This window comes from Emys orbicularis, chromosome 1, assembly GCF_028017835.1.
Source record: "Emys orbicularis isolate rEmyOrb1 chromosome 1, rEmyOrb1.hap1, whole genome shotgun sequence".
NCBI lineage: Eukaryota > Metazoa > Chordata > Testudines > Emydidae > Emys > Emys orbicularis.
In genome coordinates, this window is record NC_088683.1 from 8489807 (window position 1) to 8508461 (window position 18655).

Genomic DNA, 18655 nt, shown 5'->3' on the forward strand with positions numbered 1-18655 from the left:
GGAAGTGATTTTAAACACTTTTTTTACTCACTTGTAATTAAAACTTACTTTGGAAACTTAATGGCCTCAAATGCTGCACTCACTTACACCTGGGCAAGGCCACTGGCCTAAATTCATTCATTTCTTTCCATTTATAAAAGACAGCTACCTGGACTCTAGACACTTAAACAACAATTTTAAATGATCAGAGATAAACATCCAGAATAGACTGTCTTTACTGCCAATAGTCTGTACAATAGTCATATAAACAATCCTCGACAAACAAATGTCCTGAATCTTGGCAGGGGGTTAGACTAGCTGACCCTAGCGGTGACTTCTAATCTTACGGATCTATGATTCTAGCAGACTGCATAAACGTTCTTAATCCACCTTGCCCAGAAAATCCTGGGGGAAACAAGATCAACCTTTCTAGCATGTCCTGGAGCTCAGAATAACTAGGAAATGTCAGACCAAAGAGAAAAGCAAATTCTATAGTTGAGGAACTTTCCTGGAGAAGTTCTCAAGCGTCTCCTTCAAAGGTGACTTGCAAAGGATTAAAAATTGGGTTTGTGCTATTTTGCTTATGTATAAAAATGGCCTGTAAAGTATTTTTTCCTCCCTTCTTATTGCTTTTTTAACCTTAAAAATACCAGGAATATTAAGTCTGGTCATCCCTGGTTTTGCCAGAGGACTGGTTGGGAGCCACAAAGATATGTAATGAATGCTTTTTCAGCCCTTAATGGAAGGGGCGAGGGTTCTGCATCATTAACAAAAGTGCTTTTTTCCCAAGTGTTTTAGTGAAATAAGTATTAACATAACTAAAGAGCTTTATATAGTGTAAATAAAAACCATGTCCCCTTCTCAATTCATCCGATTTAACTGAAGCAGACAGTATCTCTCTGTCAGAAATATATGAGTTCTTCAGTTGTCCAGAGTAGACCAGCTCTGAATTTCTAGTATAAAAAAAAACCACAGGGGAAAAACACCACCGAAAACCCTTAACTGCCCACTTCTCCCCTGCCACACACACATTGCTCAGACCATATTTATATATCAAAGAGGGTCAAAGCCCCTAGATTTTTCCCTTTTGCTGGTCATCTTTAAACCGGGGATGCTGTTAGGTCTAGCTGCCCCCAGCAAATCATTGGCAATTGGCCAAACATATAAATACAAGCTGTACAAGAGAAAACATGGCCTGGTCCACACTACCCCCCCACTTCGGACTAAGGTACGCAAATTCAGCTACGTTAATAACGTAGCTGAATTCGAAGTACCTTAGTCCGAACTTACCGCGGGTCCAGACGCGGCAGGCAGGCTCCCCCGTCGATGCCGCGTACTCCTCTCGCTGAGCTGGAGTACCGGCGTCGACGGCGAGCACTTCCGGGATCGATCCGGGATCGATTTATCACGTCTAGACAAGACGCGATAAATCGATCCCAGAACACCGATTGCCTGCCGTCGGACCCTGAGGTAAGTGTAGACGTACCCAGTGACAGCCTCTGTGACTGAACAATGCAATAGTGTTAGCAGCAGCACAGGCTTCCCCTACGTTGCCCTAGCAACATGCCTCTGTCCTGACTGCAGTGGACCAGCTCTGGCTTGAGAATAATTCAGGCTCCAGGTGTATTCAGTTACTGGCCCATTCCGCTGAGATTGCTCACGAGCATGCAGAGTTGTGGTGAGACTGTGGATTCCTCGTGGAATTTAGGAACTGATTCCAATCTCAACTTGCACTCATATTACACCAGCGTAACTGCATTGACTTCAGTCGTTTTACACTTGTGACGCATGGCTAGAAAGGGTTAAACATCCTGCAAAATAAATAACTCGCAAAAGATGTGGGGAGATAATATTTGTGTTTTTGGGTATTTACATATGTATGAGTAGGGTGGACAGTATAATCTATGCTGTATTCTGATGATTCAGAGGTCAAAAGAAGATCCTAGCATTTAAATGAATTGTAAACATGGGATATCTCCGTATTCATCTCTCTTTGAAATGTACTGTGAATGGTGGAGGAAGAAGCAAATGGCCTTATGTTAATTCTATAGCTAAGTACCGGTGATAGACCTCCTTCGAAGTCATCCTGATTACCTTTTGAACTCCAACTTGTCAAAAGACATGAAATTGTATAAAAGATCCTTGTGTCCTGATTCTGTCATCTCAGATCTGCTTAGTCTTCATCAGGGGAAGTTTGAGTTGCAAGAGTGAGGTCCCAGTTATGCTGGTACACCCTGAATGTGATATTTGGACATTGGACTATAAACTGTGAACTATTTCTGAAAGAACTCTTTGCAACTACAAAGCTCACCATCTAGGCTATGAATCTGAACCTCAATGAATTGAACTCATATCTGTATGTATATTGATCTTTTAACCATTCTCTCTCTTTTGTTTTTTAATAAAGTTTAGTTTAGTTAATAAGAACTGGCTGTAGCGTGTATTTGGGTAAGATCTGGAATATTCATTAACCTGGGAGATAATGTGTCCGATCCTTTGGGATTGGTAGAACCTTTTCTTTTATATGATGAAATAAGATTTTCAGAAATCGTCATATTTGACGGTGGGTACCTGGATGGAGGCCTGAGGCTGGATCACTTTAAGGGAACTGTGTTGTTTGGACTTCTGAGTAACCAGGAAGGTAATAAAGAAGCTGTTTTATGCTGGCTTGGTAAATCTAAGTATTGGAATATCCACCAGTTTTTTGGGGGTTGTCTGCCCCATTCTTTGCAGTTCACCCTAACTGAGTGACCACAGCTGGCTCCCCACTGGGATCCCGCTCACAACACTACTGTGAGATCAGAATCAGGCCCCATGGATTTCACAGCTGTAAACACAGTTGTTTAAACAGAGTCTGGTTAATTTCTGTAATTTCAACCAAAACGCCTTTGACAGTAGTTGAGCAGTATACTTTTGAAGAATTCACTCACCAAAAATGAGCTGGTGTTATTTAGCTAGAGCATTAGCCTCTAGGACTCAGGAGACCTGCGTTCTAGTCTTGGCTCTTCCACTGGCCTGCTGGGTGACTTTAGGCAAGTTACTGCATTGATCTGTGCCTCAGTTTCCCCACCTGTAAATTGGGGATAATGATACTGACCTCCTTTCTAAAATGCTTTGAGATCTACTGATGAAAAGCACTACATAAGAGCAAGGTGGTGGTATTATTGCTTTCCTTTCAGTCCAGGGTGAATCAATATGTATAAAGCACACTGAGGTGTTATACAGCATTGTGGGTATAAATTTGTCAACGTGAGGTCTAGGAGAGCTAGAGAAAGCTTTCCAGAGTCCTTAACTACTTTGGTGATAAATTCTCCTAACTCAGATGTTCAAATGGTATGTTCTAGTGTCAATTAATAAATAATAGTACTGAGCACTTTTCGTGTATAGGTTCCAATGTGCTTGACCAAGGAAGGCCAGTATCATTAGCACCATTTTACATATGGGGAAACTGAGGCACAGAGACGGTAACGTGACTTGCCCATGGTTTGTAAGGGACTAGGGCATAGACACTCTGGCCTAGCAGTCACAGCTGGGCTGATGGCCACAAGTCAAGGATGGCTACGAGGCAGTAGTCAGCAAGCTGGGATCAACAGGCAAGAGTCAGAATCAGAGATAGTTACCAGACTGGAATCTGAGACTAGAGCTCAGAAAGCAAGGCATCACAGTCTGGCCTCACAGCTAGCCAGAAGTCTGCATGTTACCCCTACAACTTCCTACACCACCCTCCAGGGTTAAATAGTGAGCATGGGCCAATCAGAAAGCTACAGCGTGCTGTTGCTCTGGCCTGTTTGAGTGATATGGCCAGTGCTCCGTGGCTTTTCTTCTATGTGATCTGATGGCAAAATAGGTCCCTCAGTTGTTCCGGGCTCTGTAGACTTGGGTTCTAGTCCCATGAATTCTCACATGGCTGCTGAATACTGACCCCCAACCAAGGGCTGCATCTATTATACAAGGGAAATAGTGTTGTTCACTGGATCATTCATGTGCAGTATACAAAGAAATCCATTGCTACACTAAATGCAGACGTCTTGATCAGCTACTGCCTCCTTTCTGTCTGAACCTGATATTCAACTTATGATGCCCTTGAAAGATCACTGTGAGAAAGGAATAAAACGAAAGTGTATTTGTACCATAAGAATCTCAGGGTTTGTGAGGAAAACATCTGCAATTGTGATGTATAAATATTTTCAAGTTGATCGAAACGCCATATCACTGAGAAAGAGTTAATGCACCAGTGGGTTGATGGGAAATCTCAGGTGACTGCCAATGAGGCATCTGTGTTGTTAGCTCATTGTTATTTAAGCATTGAGATATAGCGGGCTTCGTCAACAATAATACACAAGAGAAGTTGCGATTATGACATCATAGACATGGTTCTTTCATACTCTGTTGGGAATGTGCTTAAAGGCCTGTACATCCCGTTGGTCAACAATATGCATCTTTGACAATGAATTCCAATTTAAATAAATATGAATATATAGGTTGCAGTATTTGTGATTCTGGAGTTTCCAGTAGAGACTGGAAGCTTCACCAAGATCAGGACCCTATTTTGCCACAGGTTGCATGTATGAATCACTGTTCTGAAGTGATTACAATCTAAAGTAGACAAGACAGAATTATTATCTCTTCTTTACAGACTGTGAATTAAGGCCCTTCTTCAGGAAAGCAATTAAGCATGGGCTTAACTTTAAGCCCAAGCTTAAATCCCATTAAAGTTAAGCATATTCTTAAGTGTTCTCCTGATCAGGTCAGGGAGATTAAGTAACAAAAGGAAACGATGGTAGAGGTAGAAACTGAACTGAGGCCTGCTCTTCACTAAAAAGTTAAGTCATGAAAAATCCACACTCCAGAGCAACATAGTTAAACCGACCTAATCCCTACAGTAGACAGTGCTAGTGCAATGGAAGAATTCTTCTGTTAACCTAGCTACCGCCTCTCAGAGAGGTGGATTACCTATGCCGATGGAAGACCCCTTCTGGTCAGCTCAAGTAGTGTCGCTGTAGCATTTTGAGTGTAGACAAGCCTGTAGGCACCGAACTGCTGTTTGGGCCGGTTGTCCTGCACTGCTAGTGCCCGAAGGCCACAACGCTTATGTTCAGAGCATCTCCAGAGATTTCTGTACAACCTATGCTTATAGAGAGGCAGTGGAATTATTGATGTAAGGCAACAACGAAATGGATCTACTGCCTCTCTATGAAGTGATGGTGCAGAAGCTACCACAAGCCCATCCATGTGACCTGCGCTGCCATCCATGTGATCTATCATGGACATCGGAATGCACTAGTCGTGGGGAAAGGGAAGCGGGAGCACAGGCTGGGGACCAGAGAGTGTTTCCAGCAGCGGAGGGGGATGGCTTAGTGAGACTTGTTCCGGAAAAGCTGCTGGGAACCGTAGGTGCCGACATCTTCTGGTGCCGGTGGATGGTCAACCCCCCCTCGGTCCCCTGTCCCGGCCCCGACTCCACCCCGTCCCGCCCCCATTCCAACCCCTTCACCAAAGTCCCCGCCCCAACTCCGCCCCCTCCCTGCCCCTATTCAACTCCTTCCCCAAATCTCCGCCCTGGCCCCGCCTCCTCCCCTGAGCATGCCACGTTCCGGCTCCTCCCCCTTCCCTCCCAGCGCTTGCTACAGCTGTTTGACGGTGGCAAGCGCTGGGAGGGAGGGAGGAGTGGAGACGTGGAGCGCTGGGAGGAGGCGGAGGAGGCGGGGGGGTCAACTTGGCTGCCGGTGGGTGCAGAGCACCCACTAATTTTTCCCCATGGGTGCTCCAGCCCCGGAGCACCCACCGAGTCAGCGCCTGTGCTGGGAACCATCCCCAACTTCAGACTAGTCTCAGCAGCAGCTGTACTTGTGAGTCCCTGAAAACTGACAGCCTCCAGCTGTCTACACCTGAAAACTAGCCAGTTTTCTACAGATTAAACTTGTTAGTACCCATTGGTGTGTGCCTATTCATCACAGGCACTGACTTTTTCCCCCCATGGGTGCTCCACCCCCGCTCCGCCCAAGGCCCTACCTCCACTCCACTTCTTTCCCCGAGGTCCTGCCCTTGCTTCGCCTACTCCGGCCGCTGCTCTGCCCTCGCTCCGCCTCTTCCCACCCCCGCTCCGCCCCCTCTCCTGAGGCCCCTCCCCCGCCCACTGCTCCTTCCTCTCAGCCCTCCCCAAAGCACCTCCCACCAGCCACCGAACAGCTGTCTGGCGGTCAGCCCTAGGGCCACCAAACAGCTGTGGCTGGTGGGTGCTAAGTACCCGCTATTTTTTTCCCATGGGTGCTTGGGCCCTAGAGCTCCCCCCACGGAGTTGGTGCCTATGCTAAGCGTTACCGATGGAAAGTGAGAGAGAGGCACTTGGTCCTCACTGACACAGAAAGGGCGGTATTTTTAACACGGAGATAGCAAATGTGTTCTAGTTATCTTGCTGCTAAATCCTAAGCGGAGACAAGGCATTTACAATGTTTCCCGTGCTGTCACCATCCGTCATCAGCACTATGACCCCTGCCCTGGGTTGATCTGATTGTTTGGCAGTTAAAACACAGACAGAGATGCAGGGCTAACCTGCCAAAAATCGTTCCGTCGCAGCATGCACCTGGGAAAACATTAACTGCACGGCATGCCAGGTTGTGTCTAACAGAAAAGCAGTAGGTACACCAGCTTCATGCCTGTCCTTGTCAGATAGCTGAAAGCATTCCAGGGAATTCAAAGTTCACAAGCTTTGAGCCATGGCAGGGTGCGTGTTTCATTCAGCTGATCAAATATTAAACAGACCGCTCAGAGCCCTAATGCTCACTTGGGCTGTATTTTGTTTTTGGGGTTTTTTTGGTCTTTGAAAATATAATTAGGGCTTAATTAGTATAATTTATTGAGCACCAACAGAGTGCTCAGCACTTCATAAATATCTAGAGACAGTCTCTGCCCTAAGGTGTTTAGAATCTACTGCAGGCACAAGACTAAACACTTTAGACACAAGTAGGTTTCCTGCCACACTGCGGGAGCGAATGGTTGGAGAGAGCAGTATTGGCATGTTAACAGAAAGGATGATGACTTATTATGCAGTAGCAGCTGCTGGAAACCCAAGGTAGGCAGAGAAGGGATGGGATGGGAGCCAAAGCAGATGACTTCCCATCCTGAAACTGAGCTGCGTAATAAAGCATTTGAGCCGACTCCGGCTGTTGTTTTGGATGTTCAGACTTGTTCAAAGTGGCCAACGTTTTACGTTGCATACTGTCTGGGAACATCCAACCACAAGTGATGAGGCTCAGTGCAGGAACAACTGGATGAAAGTCAATGGTGTGTGTGTGTGTTGTGTTATGCAGGATCAGACTAAATTATCATAATGGTCCCGTAATGGGGGGAACTCATTGCTGGTGCGCCCCCTCGAGCCAGGACACAGCATTGCAGGCATTCCCCCCTGGTTATCAGTGTCTCTCTTGGGCTGCAGCCTCCATTACTCCCGCTCTGGATTCTGTCTCCTTGTGCAGCTTCTTCCTTAACCCACTACTAAGGAGAGCCCCTAACAGCCTCTCTTATAGCCCCCTGACTCCAGAGTCTTCCCCCTACATTGATTCAGGCCTGTCTTCATGGAGCCCCCTCCTCCTTCTCAACTGGGGCTGATACTGAATTGAGCCTGACCCCACCGCAGCTACCTCCACCCCAGGTTAACCCTTCATTTGCCAGCGTAGGGCATATGCCGCATCACAGCTCCCGTCTGGCCTTAAAGTCTATGAAGCGAATGTCTAAAGCAGGGGCTGGAAGCCAGGATTAGGGTTGCTAACCCTCCAGGATTGGCTTGGAGTCTCCAGGAGTTAAAGTTTAATCTTTAATTAAAGAGTATGTCATGTGATGAAATCTCCAGGAGTACATTCAACCAAAATTGGGAACCCTAGTCAGGATTCCTAGGTTCTTCAAGTATTTGTCCATGTGGATCCCACTCATGGTGACCAGGCATCCTACGGGCAGGAGCTGATAATGTTTTCACCAGCATTGTCCGTTAGGGGCTGTGTGCATGCCCCACCTGCCCTCCTCCTCCCCCTCCCAAGGGCATAAAGGGAGGAGCGATCCCAGATGCTCCTCAGTTCCTTCTTTCCACCACTGGCAGCGAGTCGGAACAACTTCAGTGTCCCCACAGTTGCTCGAGGTAGGCTTGCGACATTGTGTTTAGTGTTGTGACTGTACTTATTTTATGTTTGCTGGTTAAAGTTTACTCATTTAGGCTGGTGGAAAAAAGTATCTATGGTTTTCAATAAGAATTAGGTTAGAGTAGTACCGGTATCGGGGTTATCAGCCTCATGGTTGAACCTAGGTTGCCCCAACATGAGACCCGGCAATTCCCTTGATTGACGGACACATTCAGTGTCTCTTTTGTTTCAGGGAGAGCCCTATCCCCACAAAGTGTGTGACTAATCGGTTATGCCCAAAATGCACCCAAAAATCAAGGGAGACCCATGTAAGACTTTTCGGGATGGAAAAGTCTGTGAGGGAAGCGTGTGATCTGGGAGTGATCCGGAGAGAAGAGGTGCCTGCCTCTTCCTAAAAACCTCATGCTTCTAGTTCTCCATCTACAAGAGTGATTGCTCTGGGCTCTTGGGGACTGAAGAGAGCTCATGCTTCAGCCAAGAGCTCAAAGACTGTATCTCAGAAGCCCTCGGAGAAGTGAGGCACCCCTGTTGTTTGTGGAAGAAAGAAGCACAGCTGCTTCTCAGCGCCAGTCCACACCTCTGGTACTGAGCAAGAAAAAGCCATAGATCACTATAGACTCGACTAGTTCTGCACTGGGGAAGCCGGTACATGATATGTCATTGAACTCAGCACCAATCCTCACCGAACAAAAATGGTTCCCTTGGAACAACTATTGGCACCGAGGATCATGGGGCTGTTTGTTACAGTCTCATCTGGGTATCGATCATTTAAAAATCCTGTGGCACCAGCCAGAACACCGGCACTGACTCACCCAGTGCCGATTCATTTGGTACCACTTCCCACCGCGCACAGGTTTCTGGTACTGACAGTTTCAATAGAGGTGTCCTGCACTGCCCCAGCGGAACTCAGAGACCGCCTGAACTGGAATCTACTCTCCACTGTTTACAATCTCAAAATCCACCTTGGGTCCTGGTAATGCAGATCTCTCTTCATCCACCTGAGACTCAGAGAAAATCTGGGAGCCCACCTCAGAGTCTCCAAGACCTCAGCTCCTCCTATTTAGCTTAACAAAGAGTTGACTTGATTATAGGCTGTAAGTACTTACATGGGGAACAGATATTTAACAATGGGCTCTTCAATCTAGCAGAGAAAGATCTAACATGATCCAATGGCTGGAACTTGGAATAAGGTGTGATTTTTCAACAGTGAGAGTAATTAACCATTGCAACAATTTACCGAGTCTTGTGGTGGATTCTCCATGACTGACAATTTTTAAATCAAGGTTGGATATTTCTCAAAAGATCTGCTCTAGGAATTATTTTGGGGAAGTTCTATGGCCTGTGTTATACAGGAAGTGCGACTAGATGATCACAGTGATCCCTTCTGGCCTTGGAATCTATGAATGAATGAATCCTCCGATTGAGGGATTTTCATCATCCTCTTCCTCGGCCGCTTCCAGCAGGAACCTTTTCTCCTGGTCGCTCCAGAGACAGGGACTATCATAAAAGAGATTCTCATCACAATCCACTTCCACAGAGGTCATGTACTTGAAATTCCCATTCTTCTTGGATGCCACCTCACTGGTCAAATTATAATGTACTCTTATGGCTTCTAGACTCGGCCATACAAGCATTCATGGGCACACTCAGTATCTTGGCCGCTTCTAGTCTCCTCCTTCAAGAGCCTCAGAGAGGATGCCATTCCAGAGGAACAGCAACTGCAGAATGAAGGAGAGGACATGGGTCGACAAGAGGACCCATCAATGCCTTTATATTTTGCACCCTCCTCTCTGGATGAAGAAGTGGTTTTATCTGTTCCTGATATCACTGAGGGCTATAAGGCATTTCAAGACTTCCTCAAAAAGATGGCAGAAGCCTTGAAATTCCTCTTTAGAAAGCCTGTAAACTATTTGATATCTTACAACCAGTCTCTCAGGGTTGCATGCCCATAAATGAGGAAATTTTGGACCCAGCCAAGGATGTATGGGCTACTCCAGCCTCCATCCCTGCCCCATCTCCAGTGCATAGGGCACCTGTACACCATGAGTGGGATCTCATGGACAGACCATCTCAAAGAACCAAAGTAACCATTTTTTCTAGTCCTTCCTCTCCCAGTAACTTACAAAATAATCTTGGGTAACTCACCAAGGGTCAGTTTTTCAAAAGTGTCTCGTAATTTTGGGTATCCACCTTTAGACATTGAGGTTTGGATTTTCAAAGGGACCTAATGAAGTTAGGCATCCAGCTCCCAGGGAAAGTCACCTAACTCCCTAGGGCTCCTTTGTGTATCTCAGCCCTCAGACCTGATTTGCCCCGTCTGGCACTTCACGTAATCATTCACACCCATGCAAAGCGGATATAAAACACGACCAATTCAGAATTCTCCCCGCACTGATACAAATGGGAGTGTTTTGAACCTATTTTGCACAGATACAAAAAAATTCACAAGGTGCACGTGTTATGCTCATACAAAGCACACGGGATCTTTATAGAGGAAGGTAAATACAGACAGCGTTTATTGAGAATACCACAGTTAGCATATGCTTTTTACACACACACACACACACACACACACACACACACACACACACACACACACACACACACGCACGCACACACACACACACACACACAGTCCTGCAGTGATGTTTACAGTTACCAGTTCAGAGTCTGGATCAATCTAGTGGCCAGCCAGATTGGTCGCAGAGGGGAGAGCGGGGTTCTATCGGTCGCGATCCGATGCTCCTGGAGTGTGGCAAGACGAACCCAAAGTCCTATGGCAAAGCACCCTGTTCTTATAGGTTTTTTTCTCTGTTGAAGCCTATGGATTTTGCTGTGTCACTTTGTGACCAGTTACTTCTAAATTGGTGTAAACATTCCAATACACCTCGAGAGGGTCATCCTGTCCTTTGTTCCGATTTAATTAATTGTCTTTAGGGGTGCCAGCCTTTACCTCAGGGTCGTCAATCTGCCCTTTATTATGGATGCGTGTTGATGATTCTTTGATGTCCTTTAAGTTTCTTTACTCCTTTTTCCTTGACTCTGGCTATAACAATGGCCTTTACACCTTATTTTTTTTTAATGCATACATTTCTCATTCACACAAACAGATTGAGAATACAAACAGTAGTATTTTATATTGAGCAAAAGGGCATTGCAAATTAAACCTTGCTAAGTTTTACAATCAATAACCAAGACAATTTACATTGAGACCCAGGCCTTTAATGTTCCTCTAATCTACTTAACATAGACACAATAGAGAATCCTGTCTCTTACTTCCTAATTTGTAATACATATAGGAAACCATAGTAGCTTTATAACTTATTCTAAAACAAAAGGATGACCATAATTAGTCATAAGGATTGTTTTGGTCTGTCATTCCTTTCTGCTATTCAAAAAGGGTGGCTGACAAGATGAAATCAAACCATACATTAATTCTCATAGTACATTATAAAATCCAGCTCCTACATATCCCCCTTTTGACACTAAGATTATTAATCGCCAGTGTCACTTCTTATTTAGTCTAATATAAAATAGAAAATACTGGGAGGTGATTTGGGCCTGTGGCTTTAGCTTTGCATACATTTGTTTTATTCAACAGCACATTCCAAACATTTCAATTTAAAACCAAAAACAATTAGGGTTAGTAACATTAGTATGCCAGGTTTCAGAGTAGCAGCCGTGTTAGTCTGTATCCGCAAAAAGAACAGGAGTACTTGTGGCACCTTAGAGACTAACAAATTTATTAGAGCATAAGCTTTCGTGGGCTACAACCCATGCATCCGAAGAAGTGGGTTGTAGCCCACGAAAGCTTATGCTCTAATAAATTTGTTAGTCTCTAAGGTGCCACAAGTACTCCTGTTCTTTTATTAGTATGCCAGTAGTTGTGGGAGACCATTCAGAAAATATGTCATACCAATGGTAAGCTGTTATGTCTTTCTGCAGTGGCAATGCTTAACATGTTTCCATTTGCATGTATAATATGAATGGTTCAGTTTCCCACATTGCCTTTTTGTTTTTCTTGGAACTATGTTACCTTTTCACCTTTTAACAGATGATTGGTAACTTTCTGCCATTTAATGCCAAGATTGAGAGAGAACTCAGCTAAATCAGTGCTTACAGTAAGCTGAGACTTTTTTGGTTGTGGCAAATAGTAAATGTGATTATTGGTAAACACAGTACTTACATTACATTTACATTTGTTTACTGGTGGGTTGCTAACACTTTTATTCTTTTAAAACATTTTTCAAGAAGTAACACATACACACTGTCCATTATACAGTACTTTGGTCTTATTATTCATTTTATTTCATATACAGGATTCTAGTGAAATGTCTTTACTACAGGGCTTTGGAGCAACAGGCATGGATAAGCATACCCACTTTTGAGGAGTCCACTCAGTACAACCTCTGGTGTCCAATAGTTTTTTTTTTCTTCCCAGCCCACTGGCTCGAGGCCTGAGGCAGCCAGAATTATTTCATGTGCAATATGGGGAGTGGGCTAACTTTCCATATCTTTGCTTCCAGAGCCTGTTGGTGTGCAATCTTAATAATTTTTCCACTTAACAAATTTAGTCTCACCGTACTGGAGACATACTGCATTCATTTATATTGATAGGTATCAAACAATGATCTTTTTTTTTTTTTTTGCTTTAACAAGTGTATTAAAGCCTTAGTGTTTTCTGATATTACCCAAAACATTTTGTGTTCCAAGGTGGACAAAGCAAGTATCTGCATTTCAGTACATTCCATAGCTATAGCAGTATGGTTTTTTTACTTTTATTTGTTTCTGTATTAGGTTGTCCTGTAGCTGGTATCAGCTTTTTTTGATTTTCTGAAAGACAAAAATAACATTTTTCTACCCCCTTTGAGGTGGTATTGATTATTGCTTAAAATATTGCTTTCTTTTACAAATACCCTTGCTGATTGCAGGCAAAACAAGAGGAATTACCTCCATATTTTCCTGTGTTTTTGTTCTATAGGCAGGCCAGGTTTCAATGGCTTTTATCTTTTAAGGGCTATGGGGAAATTATCCCACTGTTCAGTTTTTAAATACATGAGGTGGTGTACCTCAGTTTCTCCTTTGCAGCAGACCAAGTTTACAGTGTTTCTTCTGCTGTGTTAAGCTTTAAGTTTGTTCACAGGTAATAGCTGAGAAGCATCATTACCATAAAGGATTTTTTTTCAAAAATCATACACACTATACATTGTTATGGGGTACTTATTAACATTAAATTAATTTTAATTAAAGGTATCTTGTTATATACCATGCCTTTTATTTAGACAATTTGTTTGCTGACCAGGTATGTTCTTTATCTGCAACTTCTTTGTGCTGGCAGTTCTCTCACTTCCTTTATCAGTTAGGTTTCAGAGTAGCAGCCGTGTTAGTCTGTATCCGCAAAAATAACAGGAGTACTTGTGGCACCTTAGAGACTAACAAATTTATTAGAGCATAAGCTTTCGTGGGCTACAACCCACTTCTTCGGATGCATATAGAGTGAACCATATATTGAGGAGATATATATACACACACTTACAGAGAGCATGAACAGGTGGGAGTTGTCTTACCAACTCTGAGAGGCCAATTAAGTAAGAGGAAAAAAAAAACTTTTGAAGTGATAATCAAGATGGCTCAGTACAGACAGTTTGATAAGAAGCAAGTGTGAAAATACTTACAAGGGGAGATAGATTCAATGTTTGTAATGGCTCAGCCATTCCCAATCCCTATTTAGCCCTGAGTTGATTGTGTCTAGTTTGCATATCAATTCCAGCTCAGCAGTCTCTCGTTGGAGTCTGTTTTTGAAGTTTTTCTGTTTTAAGATAGCCACCCGCAGGTCTGTCAAAGAATGGCCAGACAGGTTAAAGTGTTCTCCCACTGGTTTTTGAGTATTATGATTCCTGATGTCAGATTTGTGTCCATTAATTCTTTTGCGTAGAGACTGTCCGGTTTGGCCAATGTACATGGCAGAGGGGCATTGCTGGCACATGATGGCATATATCACATTGGTAGATGTGCAGGTGAACGAGCCACTGATGGTATGGCTGATGTGATTAGGCCCTATGATGGTGTCACTTGAATAGATATGTGGACAGAGTTGGCATCGGGCTTTGTTACAAGGATAGGTTCCTGGGTCAGTGTTTTTGTTCAGTGATGTGTGGTTGCTGGTGAGTATTTGCTTTAGGTTGGGGGGTTGTCTGTAAGCGAGGACAGGTCTGTCTCCCAAGATCTGTGAGAGTAAAGGATCATCTTTCAGGATAGGTTGTAGATCTCTGATGATGCGCTGGAGAGGTTTTAGTTGGGGGCTGAAGGTGACAGCTAGTGGTGTTCTGTTATTTTCTTTGTTGGCCCTGTCTTGTAGGAGGTGACTTCTGGGTACTCGTCTGGCTCTGTCAATCTGTTTTTTCACTTCAGCAGGTGGGTATTGTAGTTTTAAGAATGCTTGATAGAGATCTTGTAGGTGCTTGTCTCTATCTGAGGGATTGGAGCAAATGCGGTTATATCTTAGAGCTTGGCTGTAGACAATGGATCGTGTGGTATGTCCTGGATGGAAGCTGGAGGCATGTAGGTAAGTGTAGCGGTCAGTAGGTTTCCGGTACAGGGTGGTATTTACCCTAATCACATCAGCCTAATCACATCAGCCATACCATCAGTGGCTCGTTCACCTGCACATCTACCAATGTGATATATGCCATCATGTGCCAGCAATGCCCCTCTGCCATGTACATTGGCCAAACCGGACAGTCTCTACGCAAAAGAATTAATGGACACAAATCTGACATCAGGAATCATAATACTCAAAAACCAGTGGGAGAACACTTTAACCTGTCTGGCCATTCTATGACAGACCTGCGGGTGGCTATCTTAAAACAGAAAAACTTCAAAAACAGACTCCAACGAGAGACTGCTGAGCTGGAATTGATATGCAAACTAGACACAATCAACTCAGGGCTAAATAGGGATTGGGAATGGCTGAGCCATTACAAACATTGAATCTATCTCCCCTTGTAAGTATTTTCACACTTGCTTCTTATCAAACTGTCTGTACTGAGCCATCTTGATTATCACTTCAAAAGTTTTTTTTTTTCTCTCTTACTTAATTGGCCTCTCAGAGTTGGTAAGACAACTCCCACCTGTTCATGCTCTCTGTATGTGTGTGTATATATATCTCCTCAATATATGGTTCACTCTATATGCATCCGAAGAAGTGGGTTGTAGCCCACGAAAGCTTATGCTCTAATAAATTTGTTAGTCTCTAAGGTGCCACAAGTACTCCTGTTCTTTTTATCAGTTAGGTAATTTGCATCAACACAGGCTTGGCTTTTGGATTCAAAACCATTAGCAGAGCTCAGAGACTCTGTCTTAAAAGGAACACAATTAACTTTTACCAGAGTTTTGATTACTTTTAACTCTTGCTTCCAAAACACACACAGATCTGAAAAAGAAAACACAATCTATTGTGGCTCCTTTGGAGCCCTAATAGGATTTTAATTAAGTAGCATGTTTTGTTTACATTTCTTTTACCCCCTCTATAATAATACACTGCACATATTTGCACATTCCTTCTATACTTTAACTTTTAAAACATTAGCCATATTAATTTTTACGTAAGGTGTAACTGGTTTTTTTGTTCTTACAGAGTTTTCATGTACCCTTATTAAAGTGACAGTCTGATTACACAGAGCCATTTCAAGGCTCAGAGTTTTTAACATTGCTTCTTTTTGTTTTGTGCACCTCACCCCTGCTGTTGCTTCAGAGGGGCACTGTTGTTGTTGTTTTTTAATTTTTTATAATTTCTTATTCTTTTACTACAGCTCTCATCTGCTATTTTGTTACAAAAAACAAGCAACCAAACAAAAATAATCCAGAATCTCTCCCTTTTGACTGCCCTGCTGCAGCCATGACTTGGTCTTCGTTTAAAAACATTTTAAATTTTGTAAAGAATCAAGTTACTTCTTAAGGGTTAAATACCAAATCCCAAAGCCAACCAACACTGATTACCTGTGTCTGGCAAAAAGGTCTGTCAGTTTTGCAACTTTGAATTAAAGAGTCAAATGGATTTTTAGTGGCATTAAAAACAAAACAAAACCAATTTATCTTAAACCTACAAAACAGGAGTTTTACAAACCAGGTATGTTGATTTAGGTTCTTAGAACCTCACATATTTTATAGATACATACACATTTTTCCCCCCTTAACATCCCTTCTACACTGCTCTGTTTTTACATAGCTGTACATAGATTACATTCCCTTTATATATATTTGGGTCAGTTAAGTTCCAATAGAACCCCCTTATGTTCTTTTAGCAAATTTGACTCAATTGTCCATAGTCAAATGATTTCAATCAGATTGTCTCTTTACCTGGATTATTTAGACATTCCTTTGGGAAAAGGGCCCATTTTTTCTTCAGAATGGCTGCAAAGAAACCAAGAATTCTTTTTCTCTTTAACATGGTCCTTTTAAACATTTTTGCAAAGTTTAACTGCATAATTCTTTCCAGCCTCTGTAGTTAACTTTTCACTCTCTTTTCTTAAATCACTTGTTTATCTCTTAAAATGACACCTTTATCAACTCAGATTTCACCATTCCAAGTATTGTACCAGCATTTGAATTCCCCATGCCTGTACTTACTCTTTTTTGCCACTATGCCCTTAGGGCTTCCAACCTATTTTCCAGTTTCTCTATCTGTTGCTTGCCTGCTTGTCTGGGCCCGATCCTGCTTTTTCCAATAAACAGTTCCTTTTTATGGGCACAAGCCTTGTTCCATTACCAATTTAGCAAGGAGGGTGGGCTTTCCAACTAGCCCCCACCCTTCCTGGTCCCGTTCCTTAAACATTTTCTTTAAAATTGTGAAATTACCACAATATTACTTACAAAAAATACTACGCTGCCCAAACTCCTATGTTCTTCAGAGTTTGGTTTAACAGAACGAGATCTGTATCTTATGTTTGCCCGTGCCAGTGCCGGGGCTTACAAATTCCTTTCTTTACCCTGTTGCCCGTGCCAGTGCCGGGACTTATGATTTTAACCCACTCTGGGCCAGAGGGAGAGACGCTAAGCTTCCCTCTGTATTGCTCGGCCTTCTACCTCCGAGGGTTCATACACCAAAAATAAAAACCCCTCCCAGGGGCAGAGCGAGAAACCCTAAGTTCTCCCCTTATGCTCAGTCATGCTACGGCCGAGGATGTATGCACCTATAGTTATATTTCTAGTTTTCCCCGACAGACGGGTCGGAGCGAGGACTCTAATCCTCCCCCTATTGCCCGGCACCTCTACGACCGGGGGTATACCCACCTCCAATTATTTCCCCCCAGCAGTCTGGGGTGGAGAGAGGGATGCTAAACCTCTCTTCTGTGTTAGCCCTGCTACGACCAAGGGTGTGTATACCTTTAATCATAACAAATTCTCAATTTATAAAATACCAACAGTGAATACAATATTAACCACACCTGGTTCCCTTTTTACTGCCCGGTATCTCTATGACCGGGGGTGTGCACACCTGAATGATCGATCACTTAGCAGTATTGTCAATAGTTACAGCGCATATACTCTTTCCCCCTTTCGCAATTCTCCACCAAAAATGTTATGCTCATACAAAGCACACGGGATCTTTATAGAGGAAGGTAAATACAGACAGCGTTTATTGAGAATACCACAGTTAGCATATGCTTTTCACACACACACACACACACACACACACACACACACACACACACACACACACACACACACACGGCAGTGATGTTTATAGTTACCAGTCCAGAGTCTGGATCAATCTAGTGGCCAGCGAGATTGGTCGCAGAGGGGAGCGGGGTTCTATCGGTCGCGATCCGATGCTCCTGGAGTGTGGCAAGACGAACCCAAAGTCCTATGGCAAAGCACCCTGTTCTTATAGGTTTTCTTCTCTGTTGAAGCCTATGGATTTTGCTGTGTCACTTTGTGACCAGTTACTTCTTAATTGGTGTAAACATTCCAATACACCTCCGAGAGGGTCATCCTGTCCTTTGTTCCGATTTAATCAATTGTCTTTAGGGGTGCCAGCCTTTACCTCAGGGTCGTCAATCTGCCCTTCATTATGGATGCGTGTTGATGATTCTTTGATGTCCTTTAAGTTATTTCACTCCTTCTTCCTTGACTCTGGCTATAACAATGGCCTTCACACCTTTTTTTTTTTTAATGCATACATTCCTCATTCACACAAACAGATTGAGAATACAAACAGTAGTATTTTATATTGAGCAAAAGGGCATTGCAAATTAAACCTTGCTAAGTTTTACAATCAATAACCAAGACAATTTACATTGAGACCCAGGCCTTTAATGTTCCTCTAATCTACTTAACATAGACACAATAGAGAATCCTGTCTCTTACTTCCTAATTTGTAATACATATAGGAAACCATAGTAGCTTTATAACTTATTCTAAAACAAAAGGATGACCATAATTAGTCATAAGGATTGTTTTGGTCTGTCATTCCTTTCTGCTATTCAAAAAGGGTGGCTGACAAGATGAAATCAAATCATACATTAATTCTCATAGTACATTAT